Genomic DNA, 10,172 nt, shown 5'->3' on the forward strand with positions numbered 1-10,172 from the left:
AAATTAGGGATGGCTAGCGCAGATAGCCCTCGTGTAGCTTTGCGCGAAATTCAAAAACAAACAATCAAGTTTTACAAAGCATGGATTAAATAACCTAAAATGATAAAACAAGGATGATGATGATGATGCTAAAAAAAAGATGAAAATAAATGTTTTAAAATTATCGTTTGCTCTTTAGGTTTGGTACATTCTTTTGAGTTTGGCAATGTAAATGGTGATTATTTGATCTTAACATTGGAACATTTTTGGAGTTTAGCAATGTACATGATGATAATTTTATTTTAACACTGGAACACTCTTTGGAGTTCACCTATGTACATGGTGATTATTTGATCTTAACATTGGAACATTTTTGGAGTTTAGCAATGTACATGATGATAATTTTATTTTAACATTGGAATACTCTTTGGAGTTCACCTATGTACATGGTGATTATTTGATCTTAACATTGAAAAACTTTCTGGAGTTCAACAATGTACACGGTGATTATTTTATCTGAACATTGGAACACTTTTTAGACTTCAGCAACATACGTGGTGATTTTTGACTCTCAAAATTGTAACATTCTTTGGGGTTCGTCCCCCGGTGGAACAGCAGTGAGTTTACCTACTTACAACGCTAAAATCTGGGGTTCGATTCCCCGCGGTGAACACAACAAATAGCTCAAAGTATTTTGCTCTAAAACAAACAAGAAAGCTTTGAGGTTCAGCAATGTATGTGATGATTTATTTAATCTCAAGAAGATTCTTTGGGGATCAGCATCGTTCATGGTATACTCTTTGAGATTAAGAAACTAAACGTAATGAAGATTGCGTCGATTTAACACAATTTTCGTATTTTCGGTTAATTCTAAAATGTAAGTGTCTCTTCTTGCAGCAAAACATGTTTAATTATGTCTTTTTTTTTCATTTATACTGTTTGTGTTCTGTACAAACAAAGGGTTGTGTGATTTAATTCTATCTATATATATATTTATATGATGACAAAAAATTGAGTGAAGTGTTTTTTTTCTCGCTAGTATCATATTGCAGCTATTCCCTGGAATGGTCATTTTTAAGACGAAATTGGACAATTTAAGATTTTTGTCTAGTCGGCCTATCTCAGTGTATCTTTTATTCCAGGAAATATCCAATACTGTTTTTGTGACTTGGCTAGCTGACTGTCTTTCTACTGTTCTCATAATATCAACTTTGACATGAACATACGTCACCGACTACGCTAGATCCTAGGCTTAGGCTAATGTGACGTGAGTGATAGAGACTGATGTAGCTCGTGCACCGGGCTGATCGGCACGGCGCGTGCCTGACTGAGGTCTGTCTGGCGCACCCGGCGGCCGAATGAGGGTCATTTATAATGTGGCGCCCGTAATCACGAGAGCGTTTTTTCACACAATCTAGAACTTAATCTAGTTTGGTGAAGTTCGAAGTAGATTGAAAATGTCATACATTTCTTTAGTCGGTAAAATATTTAACTTATACCCATGAGTATAAGAAAGAAAACTTAATATTTTAATAACAGAGCAGTAGATGAGATAAAGTCAAACATACATTTCATCTTTTTTTATATAATTTATTGGGGAATCTTAGCATATATATTATTCATAAATGATCCAATAGATTTAATATCTAGCCCTTTTAGTTTAGTAATATAAATGCACACTTGGAAAAAAAAGAAAAAAAGATTACAATAATTGAAAATGGTTATGGTTTGACACATGAAATTTAAAATCTAGACTTTAAACTTTTAAAACTCTTATATTGTTTTCCACAATTTCAAATTGAAGTATCTTTAAGAAGACAGAAATGCTTTCTGAAAAAAAAAAAGAAACTAGTTATCGGATAAATAAAATGTCCTCAAATCAACGTATTTTCCCCGAAAGTAGGCCGAAGGCCGCCTGGAAGGATCACCTGTTTTAAGCACTTGCACCACAATACAGTAGTGTGTTGTCTGTCAGGCAGTCAGTAAACACTGAAATGACATCACATAAGGGAAGCTTAACGTTGCGATTTGTACTGTCGTGACGTCAGTAAAACGTGCGCATGCCATGAATCACGAGAAGAATTATGCACTCTGTAATATACAACACAGCATAACATATGAACTTCAAAAGCAAGAAATAAAAATATTTGTTACTATTAATTTTGGTATTATTTACTCTTAAAACAGAACACTTTCGGAGACACTGCGGAAGTATATCTACTATATTCTTTTCGATTTCCATAACATTGATACCATTAACAAGCAGCTTCGATATATTTCCTTTGAAACGAAACTACAGTCTACATTCCTTTTTATAATACGTATATATATATTGTATCCAGTATTTCTGTTCTTCTACCTAAAACAAATTACAAATAAATATTCAGACAATGCAGACACCGAGTTTTCGTACTGGCGTTACCGGGGGCAAGTTTAAAGGTTTCACAAAAACCTACTACATGTATTAGCTAAAAGAATTTTTACAATGAGGCAGTCAATAAATATATATATATATTACAATAATTCTTCTACCTCAGTCACATTCTCATAAGATTTACAGAGGGCTAAGCTTGTAATTTTTCTTGTAAAAGTAGAAACATTTAAGTTTCTAACTTTAAAATATACATAACATCACTGCTGATATAAACTATATGCTTATGGAGGATTTAAAATATCAATTATATTAAAATTTAAATACTAATCGTTCCATAACAAATAAACAGCAGATTGCTTTCTTTGCTTTCCCTGTTTGTTTTAGCGCAAAGCTACACAATAAGTTATCTATGCCCTCGCCCCCCAGTGTCACAGCGGTATGTCTGCGGACTTACAACGCTAGAAACCGGGTTTTGATACCTGTGGTGGGCAGAGCACAGATAGCCCTTGTGTAGCTTTGTGCATAATTAAAAAAACAAACAAATCTATGCTCTGTCCACCACGGGTAATCGAAACCACGGATTTTAACTTTATCAGTCTGTAAGTTTACAGCTGACCTCTCGAGGGACAGCTTTCTTTGAGTTTGATGTTTTCTGAGTGATCCTGTAAAATAAATATGTTTCCAATGCTCTGATAACTTTTCATAAAACTTGGTGCTTAATTGTGGATCGCGTTCAAGCATTCTGGCTTCATTTGACTTCTATATAATAATTTGTATAGAGGGCGTTTCAGAAGTCCATTGACAGGCAAACAATTCATCATCAGAAAGACATAGGAGAGTAACTGTTACTAGATGGGTACATATTGTAAGCCCACCCTGTGGCAATATTTTTGAGGTTATTCAATACATTAAAAATGTCAATAGCGAGGGTGTGAACATTAAGTTTGTTTATATGTAATTAAGCACAAAGCTACACAATAGGCTATCTGTGCTGTGCCCACTACGGGTATCGAAACCCAGATTCTAGCGTTGTAAGTCCGCAGACATACCGCTGTACTACTGGGAGGCATGTGAACAATAAAATGAAACTTTTGTCGTAAAGCTACTTTGGTGTGTAATGAATAACAACAACATTTTCGAAAGACGTGACCTTTGAATGACTTCATTGACCTTGTCACAATGTAGGTTCACAACACCTTACCCATACCACGAAAAATTATTTATAAATTATTTGACTTTCAATAGACTTCTGAACCACCCGATATATGTAGGTCTCTTGTACCGCAAGGGCTAGGCGTAACATAGTGGACAGCCGTACTAGGATACAGAGTTCGAATCCTTTTGCTGCTTTGGAGCCGTGGGCGCATTATAAAAGTAACGGTCAAGTCCTACTATACGATTATAGTATTCCAAGAGTTGGGCAGTGGATGCTGTCTTTGCACTTGTCTATTAATTCAGGACGAGGGACAGCTATCCAGAAAATCTTTCTATAGCTTTACGCGAGTGTCCGAAACAGACCATTAAACCAAACTTAGTAAGCAAAAGTAATATGGATTAATGATTTTATTTTAAACAACTAAACGTATATGGAAATTATTAAGTATAAAAAAGCTTGTTGATATTTGTTCAAATTACATTCTTAGAAAGTTCAACTGATGATCTAGTTACACAGGCCTGCGAGGATTTTATTATCTTGAATGTTTTACACATTCTACTGTTATTCCTGTACGCTGAATCCGAAAACCATATCCATTTTTCTCCATCGCGTACAGATTTTTCACAAAACGTCATATGTACTTTTACATAAGTGAATCATTTTTATTGAAATCGAGTCACATTTTGTTCTGCTTTAAATGATGACAACCACTGGCTATAGATTTCTCTAGACCAATCGCGACGTGATAGTCTTATCGATCGTTCTAGAACCCAAAGTTAATAAACATGATAATAAATAATGTTCATTCTGGTAAACGAAATAATAATTCGATCTAAGTAAGAGTTTTATTTCTTCCCAATTTGTAAAAAATCCTTACGTGATAGAAAAAAAATTAATATTATGTTCGAAATCTGCGTAGCTGAATTATGGAAAATCCGAAACTAAAACCAAAACAACTTTTACGAAGTTTAAATTCGCAGGCCTGTGTTACTGGTTATGTTTCATTTATTTGGCAGTAATTACAGCAATATTTATAAGAAAAATTTCACTAATTCGTTTTCAATCCTCTCAGATATATATATAAAAAAATTGACAATAAAACAAACGTTATACTTTAAAAAAATGGCATTAATTACGCATGTTTCCATAACAATATAATTAAAAATATGTCAGCTACTGATTGAACTGAACCATCATAATTTTAAAATTATGTTTTCGAATAAACTTTTCAGCAGTTACTGGTTAAGAAATGCGTGATTAGAAGCCGTTCTGACTGTAAACAACACAATTAACCAATTTAAACCAGGAAATTATATAAAGTTTTTAAAGAAAGCTGAGGTTCCATGTCCAGATTTTATTTGTTTCTCCGAAGTGTATAGGTCGCAACATCCAAGTAAACAGTGTATTTTACGTAGGCGTGTGCTTTTTCTCACATTGTTAGTTCACGTCACATACGACTCTGTCCCACTGAGCAACTAAATTAAGCTTTCAGAACAAATAAACCTTCAGGCGTTAAATAAGGGTGGACAACTCCCCCCCCCCCTCCTCTAGCACGTGTCAATGTCTCTCATTTCCTAGCACCGTGATGATAAGAATAAGACATAAACGTCCGATAAAAAACTGAGATAGAACTAACAAGATTACAGGCGACTGTATAGTACAGCATAGTTACCCATATAGCTTGTATGTATGTCCTTTCGTCAGTCAGTTATGTATCTATCTATCTGTTAATCTATCTTATCATCAATCTATCTATCTATCATTCTCCTAGCTTCTGTCTATCAGTCAGTCATTGAATTATCTCTTAATTTATATTTATCAATTTGTCAACATATCTGTCCATGTGGAAATCCTCTTATAAGTCTATCCCAAACGCTTTGGACTCCCCAGCGTAAAACCTGCACATTGAATAACATTCTTATCTATGTAAATATATCATATTATCCAGGTTATAACGAATAATAACAATGCATAAGCCCTGCGCTTCCCTTCTAATAGGTAAATAGGGAAATAATTTGCGACATAATTTTATTAACTTTCATCTTTGTCAAAACTACATTATTTGTATATTAATACTAATTATGTTTACTCTAAAATGTCATGAAGTCTTAACAAACGTGAGAGATTATATAGTAATACGTTAGTTACATACGCTTGTGTTTTTCAACTTTACAGAATTTGAAACTGAATATTTCTTAAAATTTTCACCTGATTACAAACTGCGTTTCGAAACTGGACGTAACTTTTTCTAACGTTTAGAAATAAACTATATGTTGCACAAACTACAAAATGTTTGTATTCTTTTACCGTTTTTAATTTGTATTTTTCACTTCTAAATGTCAATAAAGCGACATTTTATGAAGCCAGAGAAAACTTTCACATATAAATAATTTATGATTTAGGATGGATGACGTATGTATTCAGTTGTAGTTTTCTCTAAAGAAAAGTTTGATCATCTTTTTCTTTTCTTTTTTTCTTTTTGCCTTTAACAGTTAAAGATAATGTGTGGTAATTTCTTGCCACCGTAGAAAGGCAAGGGAGGTAAATGCTTCTGTTTACATAAAAATTTCTATTTTACTTTTAACGTGCATGACTATATATTTATGAATTCAAAATATTTAAAAATGCTTTCACCTCAAACGCAGCCGTTCGTTTCAAAATTTCCGCCCACGTTATTATTATAGTTATTGGTATATACGGCGGTGCAAGTAATACACAGAAACCTTTGAGTGTTATGTACAACTTGAAAGTTAGACACTTTATCAGTGGGGTTAATAAATACCGATTTTTCCAGACGGAAATCTTATGTGGTATAATATTTGAACTCTGTTCTCAAGATTTCTTGCTCTTTATCACAGAATTGGAGTGTGTGTTATATCCTAAAATATTATTTTATTGCTATCTTCTGGGGATTTAAAATCTTCTCAGGTTTCGAGACTATCCTTAGATATCCTTCGAAAAAAGTAACCTGTACTATGGAAATAAAATTTAGCTCAGTTCAAGTTCTATTTTCTAAAGCGTTTACAATAACTAGTTTTACACCCTTGACGCCATCTTCCAAGACTCTGTTGTTGTTTTTATAACTCAGCTCCTTTAAATGGATTTGTAGACAAGAAAAAATTGGTTTCAGGAGTTATTTTCTGACAAAATGTTCATGTAAAGCTCCAGGACTATTTAAATTGTAATTATAACGCCATAGCAGCTTTTTTTATGTCAAATACATCTGTTTACAGCTAAAAAATCGCAAAGCCGAAAAAGACATCCCGGCGGCATATCTGGCAATCAGCAATACGGCGGCACCCTGCTGTTGTCTCTTCCTCTGGCTAGTGTTGCCGGCGTGTCATCTGAAGAACGTGGTCTGACAGTTACAGGAATCAGTCTCCCACTTAACGCGATTCTCTATACCATCAATGTAAATCGACACTTTTTGGTAAACAACCAAGACAAAGTACTTCTGAAAGAATTTTTATCATTTTTCCCCTATGCAATTTCCTTGGGATTGAAACTTTTCGGAACAAAACACTATTCTTACAAACGTGCGCGATGGAAGTTTTTAGGCCTAACATACGTCCATTCCCATTGATATACACGTGGATAGTTTTAAGTACCGGCCGAACACAAGCTGTATTTTTTTTAAGACGCAATTAAGTGTACTCTTCGTGTAGACTTTCGGAATCTTGGCTTCGTCACATGACTGACGTTCAATCATGCTATGAGTACTCCGTAATAACTCACTAAAAGGTTTTAGCTCTACAAACTAGAGCATTGCGCTCAAAAGTTGATTTATATTCGTAATGGAAAGCGAAGTTAAATCCTATCTCTTAATTAAAGTTAATGGTGGGTAAGTGAATGGGTGCTTTGTAATCCATCATAAAGGGTACATCAACATGTAGACTGTTTTGAGATCCTGGTGTCTATACATATATATATATGTATTGGTCACATACAACCCTCGTATATATTATAGATAAAGCATTATTGTTCATTACTTCGGCTAACGGGAAAGAAATATAAACTAGAGAGCGACTCTACCAAAATTAATATTGACATATTTATCTTAAATATCTTTGTGAGTTCAGCAGAGCTCTTCAACGTGTCAGGCCCTTACGTAGATTTCGTTCTTAATAAAATCTTAAAACGTTCTATAGAAATTAAGGCTAGATGACACGGTTAAAGTGATTTTGAATAAAGTATTGTGTCTCCAAAAATGTTCAAAACCAAGTTTTATAATTAGGAAAAACGATTTTAAAGGAAACCTCTCTTGACCCTTTTCTTGGAAATGCGTGTTGGTAGACAAAGTCAAATTTTAAACATGTGTCGCAATATGAAGTACCAACATAATTAATCAGTAGGAGTGGTACTGCACCAATGTTTGTTATAATTATAAGTTTTTTGACGCAGTGAAGATTGACCCCAAACAGAATTTGAACCCGCGCTCGGCTATGCTTGTCTAACAAATACTTTAACCTTTGAATCTGCACGTCATTTGTTTGAAAGACACGGGTTTTTTGGAAGGATACTTGACCCATGCCAATCACTATGTAAAGCTTAGCATTTGTTTCGCTACTATACACGAAAACAAAAAAAAAGTTATAAGACAGAGTACCAACGACAGTATTTGAACAGTAAACAACTTGGTTTCACAATAATAAGCAACGCGAAAAACGAATTCCGAGATTTTCAAACCAATGGGGATCACTCAAAAGTCTTGTCATATTTCATTCATTAAACAAACGAAATGAAAACTGGGTCTTGTGGCATTAGACCGATGGCAAAATAGTTTATTAAAACATCTATCCAACAAGTAAAATGGTGGGGTAGAATCCTACCTGAGAGCAGTTATTATATTTTCAGAAAACATTACTACAGTACGATACAGCGTGGAACTTTTAAAATATACAAGGGATATACATATATATATATATATATTATTATTATTATTGAAAGATGTTTATATCTTCATGAACAAGGTTACCAAACAAAAGCAAGTTTACACTGATAGATTATGGTTTGGAAAATTTTATCAAAATGCTTTCAATGTATAATCATCGACTGTTTTTTTTAACAGCAAAATTTGAGGTGAGGAGTTTTTTTTTTTCATAAAAAGTTCACATGCTCCTCTAAGGCTATTAAAATTCAAGTATATATTTTGTTCTTCGAATAATATTTTACAAAAACTAAAATCGTTACAATACTATGACATATCGAAGACTAGAAATATATTTGGAATGCCCCCTTATGTAGTATTTTTAACCATACCGGGTATGGGTTAGACGACCAGGTATAGGGTTCAGTTGTAGACGTCACTAATTTTGAACTACAACAACAGAGGAAAAGCAACCAGTTAGCAGCACCTGCCCCTACTAGGATATTGCTCATATTTGAACCGAATAGCAAAAGAGATTGACTCTTACTCATATAACGCGTCCCCCAGTGGGACAGTTTACGGATTTACAACAATAAAATCTGGGGTTCGATTCCCCACAATGGACACAGCAGATAGCCCAGTGTGGCTTTGCTTTGAAATAATCAAACAAACACATAACACAACCACAGCTGAAAGTGTGGAGAGTGCTCACCAGCCTTGCGGCAAACTTAAACCTTGTGATTCACAGCCCGACACAGTACCCATTAGACCATGTATGTAGAACATAAAATACCCTTTAAAAACTTGTATTCAGGTTTCAGCATTCGAATGTTGAAGAGAGTATACAAATAGACTTTGGATTTCATACCGTTTTTTTACCTTATGTTCTCAGTATTAATTATGGCACCAGACTGGTTCATCTCTAGCGTAGATTCTTCAATAGTTTCATCCGTCTGGAGAAGAGAGACCGAACCATCGTCCACCATAACATATGAGACAGACGCAGTCCATTGCAAGTCCAGCGCTAGAAATACCGTCTATGGGCAAATCTCATTACTCAAATGCTTTAAAATATTTTTCTACATTACGAGTGTGTTGCATTATTCTATTTTTATAAAATAAAAGACGATACCCTGTGTTAACCATGCCACGTTGATACACAGTATTTAGTTTATATTCACTGCTGGCATTTAATTCATTTATATAGTTAATTTTCTTTTAATATTTACTCATTTCAAATCACTTTTTTGTTCTCAAAATATTCTAAGGTTCATGCAGTCCAACGTATATGGATATATATATATATATACGCCCCTCCCAAGTGTCAAAACGGTATGTCTGCGGACTTACAACGCTAGAAACCGGGTTTCGATACCCGTGGTGGGCAGAGCACATATAGCCCATTGTGTAGCTTTGTGCTTAACTTCAAACAAACAAACATATCTATACTTGTTCATTATATATATGGTACTTCATACTATAATATTCCATTATTCATGTAGTACAACATACATCAATCCAATATACAGCAGTATTTGTATTTTCATTTTAAATGATGACGCATTGCCATAATATTCCAAGATTTATTAAGTCTGACCTTCATCTACTCTACAGCTGTATTGTTTTTCCCATTTGATCTTATTTCCAGACATGTCTTATATTTCCTCCTTGAAATGTTTTTAAGTCATATTTTAAACAAGGAAACTTTGCAATAAAAGTAAAATACCAACATGCCCAGCATGGCCAGGTGGTTAGGGCACTGAAATCGCAATCTGAGGGTCGTGGGTTCGAATTCC

This window comes from Limulus polyphemus, unplaced genomic scaffold, assembly GCF_000517525.1.
Source record: "Limulus polyphemus unplaced genomic scaffold, Limulus_polyphemus-2.1.2 Scaffold1, whole genome shotgun sequence".
Lineage (NCBI taxonomy): Eukaryota > Metazoa > Arthropoda > Merostomata > Xiphosura > Limulidae > Limulus > Limulus polyphemus.